The sequence below is a fragment of the Oryzias latipes genome, chromosome 21, assembly GCF_002234675.1.
Source record: "Oryzias latipes chromosome 21, ASM223467v1".
NCBI lineage: Eukaryota > Metazoa > Chordata > Actinopteri > Beloniformes > Adrianichthyidae > Oryzias > Oryzias latipes.
The window spans coordinates 5,944,793-5,955,986 of record NC_019879.2 but is presented as its reverse complement, the minus strand read 5'-3'; the positions used below and the strand labels follow the sequence as shown (position 1 = coordinate 5,955,986).

General features: G+C 42.3%; 1 long non-coding RNA gene across 1 annotated transcript; it reads left to right on the top strand.

Annotated features, from left to right (window-relative positions):
• The first annotated feature begins 2,950 nt into the window (after window positions 1–2,950).
• Window positions 2,951–8,507, top strand: LOC111946811. The gene is made up of 3 exons (XR_002872582.1): window positions 2,951–2,964; window positions 6,563–6,567; window positions 8,382–8,507. It is a non-coding gene; the product is annotated as an uncharacterized LOC111946811 (long non-coding RNA).
• The last annotated feature ends 2,687 nt before the right edge of the window (window positions 8,508–11,194 follow it).

The window sequence follows — 11,194 nt, the reverse complement described above, 5'->3', positions numbered from 1 at the left end:
TGCAGACAGGTTTCATCACTCACTGTAAGCTGTAAAGCTGACCCAGACTTTCCAAAATGTCTGCATTACTGCTGCGTCATTCACCAGTAGGCCTTATGTGCAGAAGTGATTGGCTCTGGACACATAATGACTCCTATTGTGAAAATCATAAAAAAAACCTCAGCTGCAAAGCAAAACAGAACAGGATTTTTAAGGTGCTATTGGTGGAGATATCTGCTGAATATGGTGAATATGAATATGGTGAATCTGAACTTGTATTCTTGACTGACATTACTGGAAAACTAAACCACTTGATCTGCGAGCTGCAAGACATTGGCAAAACTATATTTTTTTATAGACCAGCCTGCCTGAGCCAGTGTTTTTTTTGTGGGGATCTTTTCTGCCAGGGCTTGCCGGCTTGGTCAGTGGATGTTGCTGCAGTTGTCTCCCTTGCTGGGACAGCTGGAGTTAAACATAGCAGCCTCACGGCTGTGAAGTGGACCCCGTTGCTGTCCCAGTCTGGATGGGCACTGTGGTGATGTTCCAATGTTCAGGCTGGCTCCTGGTATGAAGAGATTCCCAATTACCATTTCCTAACCGCAGAGCCAAGGATGTGTTTACATGTTTAGGTCAAAAATGTGATGAACAGCTTCATGTTGTCTATTGATGTAAGTTTAAACCTAAACATGCCACCCTGTTACTAATCCAGTTGATGTGGTTCTCCACCTGTGTCTAGGTGATAGAAAAGCATTTTTTTATATTTAGAGCTCTAAGCAAACAAACAGTTGTCTATATAAAAGAGCTTTTACAATTGTGCACTTTTAGCAGGTCTCTGAATACATGTGACCAATGTATAATGGATTTTCACAGACTTTGTTTAAAACTGAAGGTGACAGAGACTTTGGAGAAGTGACTACATTATTCTGGACTTCTTTGTTTCATCCACAGAAGAGTAAAATATGTGATTGATTTTGAAAAGCTGCTGAAAAATGTATCTTTTTAAAATTGCAATTTCTAATTTGGGTTTTACATTTTGTGTTCCATTTTTTGTGATTTTATTAGAAAGATTTGTTATTTATTTGGTGTTTAAAGGTGGTACATATTGTATATACACAATCTTCTTAGAGACATTTGCTATATGTTGTGTTTGTTGTCATTGTAGTTTAATTTTATTGGATGTATTGAAAGGAAATGAAAAGAAGTTGCAGCATTGATTTAAAAAAGCATAAAAGAGACATTTACTGTCTGATGTTACATCTGTAGGAGTGTACTGAGGCTGGGTTTTGTTTTGGAGCACATTCATATGTTTTGTTTGTAAAAAAAAAAAAAAAAGATAAAATATAAAGTTAATTGTATTTTGGATGAATAAAAAAGCAATGATTAGTGCAAAGGATGTATAAAAGACAAACAAAACAAAGGAAATTGCTGTATTTTAGTGTTGAACTAGGCTTTCTAACTGTTCTACTTTCTGTCTGCCACTCCTGGCTAATTTACATGTGAGCACACAGCCGGGGGTTGGGGGGGGGGGGGGGCTAACACCACTCCTGCAGCAGGGGAGACTGATGAAAAGCTTGAGGATGTAAGATTGAATAAATAAAATCCTAGAGTTGACCAGTTCATTTTATAAATGTAAATCTTTTTTATTTTGGTGCTGATAAACTAAACAGAAGTTATGATAAAAATATTTGCTTGAGTCAAAATGTCCAAAAATTTGCTTTTAGCACAATAGGGTGATTAAGGTGGTTAAATGTTTCTCCTACGTATAGTGCTGCTTTTCAAACGTGAAGCTTTGTAGGACGAAATTTCAGCTTCCTGAGACAAACGGCTGATTTCCTATAAAGCTTGATTATATGACTGCAACGGAATCGACCACTTCCTGTTTGGCAGTGCCTTACGCAGGCACCGTCAGATGTACAGCCATGAAACTTGAGATGATGAGAGAAGAGCCTTCTGAGTATCTCCAGTTTTAATTTCATGCACATCGGAAAAAGCACATAGAAAATACAGGGCAGAATGTGCCCCATGCAATAACTAGGAGGCGCTATAGAGCTCGTCCAAAGTTGTCATATCCATGGGTTCAGAATGGAAGCTTCATCGTATCCATTGAAATTCAGTGAGATTGGACAAGGAATGTGCACATGAGAGCAACATTTGTCTGCATGGCGAGACGCCCAATTTGCCGCTCTGTCAAGACCACACCCCCGCTTTGAAAGATATGGCTTTTTTATCAGAGTAAACTTCAATGGTTTTTCAACAGGTGGACGTCATTTTGAGGTGTGTCGGCTCATCCTACTTGGAGCAGTGATGCTCCAAGTAAAACATTCATTTCCTGTTGCCAACAGGTGGCGCTACACCTGTTTCGGATTTTTCGACTGCAGATGTGTTCAAAGTCAGACTACAATCATGCACAACAAATTTGGATCAGATTAGATTATTTATGGCTGAGTAATGGCCATTTTCTTTTCATGGCGTGTTTTCGAAACGACCTCAAATTTTGATGCGCTGCCACGGTCACAAACAACCGTAAAAACTTAAAAGCTTCGCAATTTAATATTGGACATGTGTTTAGTTTACAAAACCAAAGTTTGGAGTCATTGTTCAAAAATCTCTAGGAGGAGTTCGTTCTAGAACGAGGCCTGCAAATGACCAAAATACAGCAAAAATGACATATTGACATCAATATAGCAGACTCCCTGTGCAACTGACAGCTTGGTACCAAGAGACTTTTTTGTAGGTCTCCATCTGATGAACATGTCCTGTAAAAATCAAGCTTGTATGTTAAAGAACATGGCGGGGCTCTCAAAAACAAACATGGTAGGTGGCGCTATTGAGCCGTTTTTGTGCACCCATGCAAGTGCTGTATATCTAAGTTGGAGATATTTATGAGGCATCTCATTCTGAAATCTCAGCCTTGTGATACAAACGGCTGATTTTTTATGAATTTTTAATTATCTGACTGCAACGCAATCAACCACTTCCTGTTTGGTGGTGGCTTGCGCAGGCACCGTCAGGTGCACACCCATGAAACTTTAGACGATGAGAGAAAACCCTTATGAGTATCTCCTGCTGTAATTTTATGAATGTCGGACAAAGCACAGAGAAAAGATAGGTCAGAATGTGACATAAAATGTATTTGTCAATATCTAGGTGGCGCTATGGAGTTCGTCCAAGATTGTCATATCCATTGGTTCAGAATGGAAGCCTCATCACCTCTATTGAATTTCAGTGAGATTGGACAAGGAATGTGCACGTGAGAGCAACTTTTGTGTGCATGGCGAGACGCCCAACTTCGCCGCTCTGTCACGACCACACCCCTGCATTGAAAGTTATGGCTTTTTATCAGAGTAAACTTCAATGGCTTTTCAACAGGTGGACATCATTTTGAGGTGTGTCGGCTCATCCTACTCGGAGCAGTGATGCTCCAAGTAAAACATGTCATTTCCTTTTGCCAGCAGGTGGCGCTACACCTGTTCTGGATTTTTCCACTTCTGATGTGGTCAGGGTCAGACTACAATCATGCATATCAATTTTGGATCAGATTGGATTTTGCATGGCTGAGTAATGGCCATTTTTCTTTTCATGGCGTGTTTTCAAAATGACCTCCATTTTCGACGCGCCGCCACGGTCACAAACATCCGTAAAAACTTAAAAGCTTCACAATTTAACATCGGACATGTGTCTAGTTTACAAAACCAAAGTTTGGAGTCATTACTCCAAAATCTCTAGGAGGAGTTCGTTCTAGAGCGAGGCCTGCAAATGTCCAAAATGAAGCAAAAATGACATATTGACCTCAATATATCAGACTTCCTGTGCGAGTGACAGGTGGGTCCTTTCAGACTTTTTTGTAGGTCTCCATCTGAAGAACATGCCCTGTAAAAATCAAGCTTGTACGTTAAAGCGTATGCGGGGCGTCGGGACAAAAGTCACTGTAGGTGGCGCTATCGAGCCGTTTTTGTGCGCCCATGCCAATCTCCTATAAAATACGAAATTTTTCGCGACTCCTGATGTGTGTGCCAAATTTGGTGAGTTTTGGGGTATGTTAAAGGCCTCAAAAAGGTGACTCTTCCGGTAGAATAATAATAATAATAATAATTAAAGCTACAAGTAGCATTTAGCGGGCCCGAGCACGTGCGACCGCCTGGCACGAGCGACCGCCCCGTGAGCAACGCCCTGCTCGAGCCATTCTCGTCGTTTTTTCTTGTCCATTCTGGAGCTCCAAGCTATTGTTAATACGACAGCAGCCTGGGGGGGGGGGGGGGGGCTGTAATCTGTTGCCTTAAGGGACAAAGACTTTTGCATATAGCATGAAAAAAATTCAAGCAATGATGATAATTGCTATCACTGTCCCTAAGGATGAGAACAATAGAACTCATTCAATTTCCACTACAATGTCTAGATGAGTGTCAGCTATGTCTGATAACTTGGCCAATTAGCTGGACCGGGATCTTGCAAAGTGCAGGTGGTTAACGTCCAGTGTGATGAGTCTGTGGACGGCAACAGTACAGCATAGCTTTTGGTTTCCACAAGAGAAGAACTCCTGACACATCTGCCCTAACAGACAACTACAAGAGGAGTTGAAATGTATAACACGGTGAAGGAGTTTTTGTGCAGAAAAAGGTACAATTAGAAAAGCTGGTAGCAGTGACTGCAGATGGGCTCCTGCTATGATCAATAGACAAACAGGTTTCATCACTCACTGTAAAGCTGACCCAGACTTTCCAAAATGTCTGCATTACTGCTGCGTCATTCACCAGCAGGCCTTATGTGCAGAAGTGATTGGCTCTGGACATATAATGACTCTTATTCTGAAAATCGTAAACAACCTCAGCTGCAAAGCAAAACAGCACAGGATTTTTAAGGTGCTATTGGAGGAGATGTCTGTTGAATATGGTGAATATGAACATTGTGAATCTGAACTTGCATTCTTGACTGACATTACTGGAAAACTAAACCACTTGATCTGCGAGCTGCAAGACAATGGCAAAACTATTTTTTTTTGACCAGCCTGCCTGAGCCAGTGTTTTTCTTGTGGGGATCTTTTCTGCCAGGGCTTGTCAGCTTGGTCAGTGGATGTTGCTGCAGTTGTCTCCCTTGCTGGGACAGCTGGAGTTAAACACAGCAGCTCACGGCTCTGAAGTGGACCCCGTTGCTGTCCCATCTGGATGGGCACTGTGGCGATGTTCCAATGGCCAGGCTGGCTCCTGGTATAAAGAGATTCCCAAATACCATTTCCTAACCGCAGAGCCAAGGATGTGTTTACATGTTTAGGTCAAAAATGTGATGGACAGCTTCATGTTGTCTAAACATGCCACCCTGTTATTAATCCAGTTGATATGGTTCTCCATCTGTGTCTAGGTGATAGAAAAGCATTTTTTTTTATATTTAGAGCTCTAAGCAAACAAACAGTTGTCTATATAAAAGAGCTTTTACAATTGTGCACTTTTAGCAGGTCTCTGAGTTCATGTGACCAATGTATGGTGGATTTTCACAGACCTTGTTTAAAACTGAAGGTGAGAGAGACTTAGAGAAATGGCTTCATTGTTCTGGAGTTCTTTGTTTCATCCACAGAAGAGTAGAATTGGTGATTGATTTTGAAAAGCTGCTGAAAAAAGTATCTTTTTCAAATTGCAATTTCTAACTTGGGTTTTACATTTTGTGTTCCATTTTTTGTGCTTTAATTGGGAAGCATTTGTTATTTGTTTGGTGTTTTTAAGGTTCTGCAAATATACACATCATTTTTTAGAGACATTTGTTATCAGTTGTGTTTGTTGATTTGTAGTTTAATTTCATTGGATGTATAGATGTCGTGTGGGGGGGAGGCTCGAGAGCAGGTAGGACCCAGGCGCAGAGACGGGAGGCAAACGGGTTCAGGGCAAGTGGGTTTATTTAACTAACAAAAAGCGCTGCAGAGCAGGATGACAAAACTAAAAACAAAAACTTACTGTGGCATGGCAAGGGACATGGACGCCAGACAAGAAGACGTGATCAACATGAGCAGAAGTTAATGGACCAGCACAGGAGGAAGGCAGAGACAAGACTTATATACAGACAGGGCAGACAAGACACAGGTGAACACGATTAGGGCAGATGGGGACCAAAGGAAGTAAAACTCAAGAAACATGACAAGACAGGAAACCTTTCAAAATAAAACAGGAAACAGAACCAAACAAGACAGAACAAGAACTAAAGCGAAAAACAAGACAACAAACTGAAACCATGACAATAGAAAGGAAAAGAAGTTCAAACATTGATTATAAAAAAGGATATAAGAGATAAAAAAAAAGAAAAAGGAAAAGAAAAAAGATAAAATATTGATTTAATTGCATTTTGAATGAATAAAAAACAATGATTAATAGAATCAGAAATCAGAAAAAGTTTTATTGCCAGGTTCAGTAGAGCGCACTTTACAAAACGAGGAATTTGACTTGGTGTATAGTGCAATTAAGAATAAGTTAAAAATTAAGTTAACAACAACAACACACTATATACAGTAGAGTAAGGTGAATTAAAGTGGGAGCACAGATGGGCTGGGATGGTGGGGCCTGTAAGTGGCACCGACAGTCCTTTGGTGGGCGGGGGGGAGGGGGGGTCACCTGGGGGAGTTGGGGTACTGTTCAGCAGGCTGGCTGCAGTGGGGAAGAAGCTGTTCTTGTGGCGCGAGGTCCTGGTCCTGATGGACCGGAGCCTCTTGCCAGAAGGGAGGGGCCGAAAGAGATTATGTCCTGGATGAGAGGGGTTGGCTACAATCCTGGCTGCCCGCCTCCAGGTCCTGGAGATGTGCAGCTCCTGGAGAGACGGGAGGTGGCAGCCGATCACCTTCTCTGCTGAGTGGATGACGCGTTGCAGCTTGGCCTTGTCTCTGGCCGTGGCCGCAGCGAACCAGACTGTGATGGAGGACGTGAGGGTGGATTCGATGATGGCGGTGTAAAAGTCTACCAGCATCTTTTCAGGGAGGTGAAACTTCTTCAGCTGCCTCAGGAAGTACATCCTCTGCTGGACCTTCTTAGTGATGGAGCTGATGTTCTGCTCCCACTTGAGGTCCTGGCTGATGATGGTTCCCAGGAAGCAGAAGGACTCCACAGAGGTCACCGGGGAGTCACAGAGGATGACAGGGGGGAGGGGGGCTGGGGCCTTCCTGAAGTCCACTGTCATCTCCACTGTCTTCAGAGCATTAAGCTCCAGGTTGTTAGCGCTGCACTATGACACCAGCCTGGCTATTTCACTCCTGTAGGCCGACTCATCTCCGTCAGAGATGAGGCCGATGAGTGTGGTGTCGTCAGCAAACTTCAGGAGTTTGACAGACAGGTGACCAGCTGTGCAGCTGTTTGTGTACAGGGAGAGTAACAGGGGTGAAAGGACACAGCCCTGGGGGGATCCGGTGCTTGTGGTCCGAGTATCTGAGACGAGCTTCCCCAGCCTCACATACTGCTGTCTGTCCGTCAGGAAGTCTGTGATCCACCTGCAGGTGGAGTCAGGCACATTCATCTTGGAGAGTTTTTAATACTAAAGATGTATGAAAGACATACCGAAAAAATATGTCTTTCAGTGTTTAACTGGCTGTCTTTGGATTATGCATGCCTGAGTAATGGCCATTCTTACTCCTCATCTCTCTGTTCACTGCTTGCTAATTTACATAGCAGGGGTCCCAGCAGGAGGGGGCGGGGTTGTAACACGACTCCTTCAGCAGAGCCAGGCTGAGAGAGGCTTTGACATGTAAGATGTTAGATGTTAGAATGCTAGATGTTACAATGACCAGTTCATTTTATATCTATGAAAATATTCAGGGAGCTATGGGACATGTTCAGCTATAGGTTTGTGAAAATTGGTGTCGATTGTTGAAACATAAGTTACCATAAAAAAATGTTTGTTTGGAGTCTAGACAGATTTAACACAGGTTTTTGGATGAAAAAGGATTTTTTATAAATCATCTGTTACACTTTTAAGTCTGAAAAAAATATGGAAGGCAGCAAACACAGATCCCTACCGTTTTTAATTTTTTTGTGTTGATATTTGAAAGATAAGTTATCCAAAAAAATAGGTGTTTGCAGTTTTGCCTAAAAAGACGTTTTCGGACCTTTTTGGATGAAATGCTGTCTAAAAGTTCACCTGTAACTTCAATCATTCTGAATTTTTTTAGGAAGCAGTAGCACATAAATGCCTATTAAAGTGTAGTCTTTGGTGCTGATAACCTAAACAGAATTTATGCTAAAAATCTTTGTTCAGTCCAAAATTGCATAGGAAAAACACGGTATGAAGTTTCTCGTAGACCCTATAGTGTATCTATCAAAGTTGGAGATTTGTAAGAGGCATCTAACTCTGAAATCTCAGCTTCCTGAGACAAACGGCTGATTTGCTATGAAGCTTTGTTTTATGAGTAAGTGCAATTGACCACTTCCTGTTAGGCCTTATGAAGGCACAGTCAGATGTACACCCATGAAATTTTAGATGATGAGAGAGGACCTTTCTGAGTATCTCCAGTTTTAATTTCATGCACGTCGGACGAAGCGCAGAGAAAAGATAGGTCAGAATGTGACATAAAATGTATTTGTCAATATCTAGGTGGCGCTGTGGAGTTCGTCCAAGATTGTCATATCCATTGGTTCAGAATGGAAGCCTCATTACCTCCATTGAATTTCAGTGAGATTGGACAAGGAATGTGCACGTGAGAGCAACTTTTGTGTGCACGGCGAGACGCCCAACTTCGCCGCTCTGTCACGACCACACCCCTGCGTTGAAAGTTATGGCTTTTTATCAGAGTAAACTTCAATGGCTTTTCAACAGGTGGACATCATTTTGAGGTGTGTCGGCTCATCCTACTTGGAGCAGTGATGCTCCAAGTCAAACATGTCATTTCCTGCTGCCAGCAGGTGGCGCTACACCTGTTCTGGATTTTTCCACTGCAGATGTGTTCAGAGTCAGACTAAAATCATGCATATCAACTTTGGATCAGATTGGATTTTGCATGGCTGAGTAATGTCCATTTTTCTTTTCATGGCGTGTTTTCAAAATGACCTCCAAGTTCGACGCGCCGCCACGGTCACAAACATCCGTAATACCTTTAAAGCTTCGCAATTTAACATCGGACATGGGTCTAGTTTACAAAACCAAAGTTTGGAGTCATTATTCATAAATCTCTAGGAGGAGTTCGTTCTAGAAGGAGGCCTACAAATGTCCAAAATAGAGCAAAAATGACATATTGACATCAATATAGCAGACTTCCTGTGCGACTGACAGCTTGGTACCAAGAGACTTTTTTGTAGGTTTCCATCTGATGAACATGTCCTGAAAAAATCAAGCTTGTATGTCAAAGCATATGCGGGGGCTCGGGACAAATGTCACTGTAGGTGGCGCTGTTGAGCCGTTTTTGTGCGCCCATGCCAATCTCCTGTAAAATACGAAATTTTTCGCGACTCCTGATGTGTGTGCCAAATTTGGTGAGTTTTGGGGTATGTTAAAGGCCTCAAAATGGCGACTCTTCTGTCGGAAGAAAAAGAATAATAATAATAACTCTTACAGATACAATAGGGTCCTTGCACTCCGTGCTCGGGCCCTAATAAACATTCGAATTACAATAGGGTCCTTGCACTCCGTGCTCGGGCCCTAATAATAATAAACATTCGAATTACAATAGGGTCCTTGCACTCCGTGCTCGGGCCCTAATTACAACAGAAATTCAAATGAACACTTATTTGCAAACGAAAAGTGAAATATGTTCTACAATATTGGCATGTTGTGCAATTCATCCTCATAAATAATAAAGTTAGCAGAACGAAATAATGTACAAAACTGATATTCTCGTCAATGTGTCCGTCTGGCGGAGCAGATATAGGTGCGGGCGTGCGGACGGACGGACAGATGTATTAATTGTCCACTGGGGAAAGTTGTTTTCATAGTAAAACATTTCTTCATAAGCTACGGAATTATGGTTTTCATGCATATGCCTTTAGATTGTTTTATTTTTGATAAAACAATGTATGGCGTATGTCTGAACCATTCAGAAAGCAACAAGAAATTACATTTGCGCGGAACAATTTCCCATTTCCACGTCGATTATTACCGACATCTGTAGCTTGTCAGATGTAATTAAATGGATGGAAATAAAATGCCCCATTACAATGCGTAATGACGCACAATGGTTGATCTTGCGCTCTTAGAAGATGTGGCAAATGGAAGAATTCGGAGTGAACGCATCTTTAGACAGCAAGAAGACTTGCTGACAAACGAGGACGAGTGGCTTATGAGCCGGTTCAGACTTCCTCGAGCCGTCCTGTTGGACCTCTGCGGGCTTTTGGGCCAGGCGTTACAGAGGGGCACTCGGAGGAACCACGCGTGTCACCCGGTGCATCTGGCGCTCCGGTCCCGCCCGCGATGCACTACAGCATTACGGCGTCTGCCACCGTTTGCCGCTCACGTGCCTTTTTGGCATTAGTAATGCCCACACTGTGCCCTCCAAACAACACTTTTCTCCTCTTTTCCACCTCGCCAACGATAACTTCTACTTCACATTGAGTGAAGTTATGTTTTTTTGATTTCCTCTCGGTGTTTGCCATGGTTTCGCAATCAATGAATATTCATTTGTGGGCGTTTCACGGACTATTTATGGGCAACTATGGGCATGTCATTAAGCCGCAAAAGCTGCGCTGCATTTAGAATCGGTTGTGATTTATTAAGGGAAAGATGCGTAGGACGTGCGTGCGCACGGTTTTATAAATCCGAATATTTCTGTGCGTACGCACGTCCTATGTTTCATCCGTACGCCACTTCTGACGCAAATCCTACGCAAAGTTTTATAAATGAGGCCCCTGGTCTTAGGTGGACTCAGTGCGCAAAATGCGATTAAAATCATCACATTTCACATGTTTAGAATACTCTGAAAAAAAAAAGGGGCTCCTGGTTGACTTCATAAATACATTTACATTGTAAGGCCCAACTCACACCAGAGTTTATTTCCTTGAATAATCCACTTTCTTTGGCAGAAGTTAAAACCTCACCTGGGGCCTCATTTATAAAACTTTGCGTAGGATTTGCGTCAGACATTGTTTTATCAAAAATAAAACAAACTAAAGGCATATGCATGAATACCATAATTCCATAGCTTATGAAGAAATGTTTTAATATGAAAACAACTTTCCCCAGTGGACAATTAGTACATCTGTCCGTCCGTCCGCACGCCCGCACCTATATCTGCTCCGCCAGACGGACACACTGACGAGAA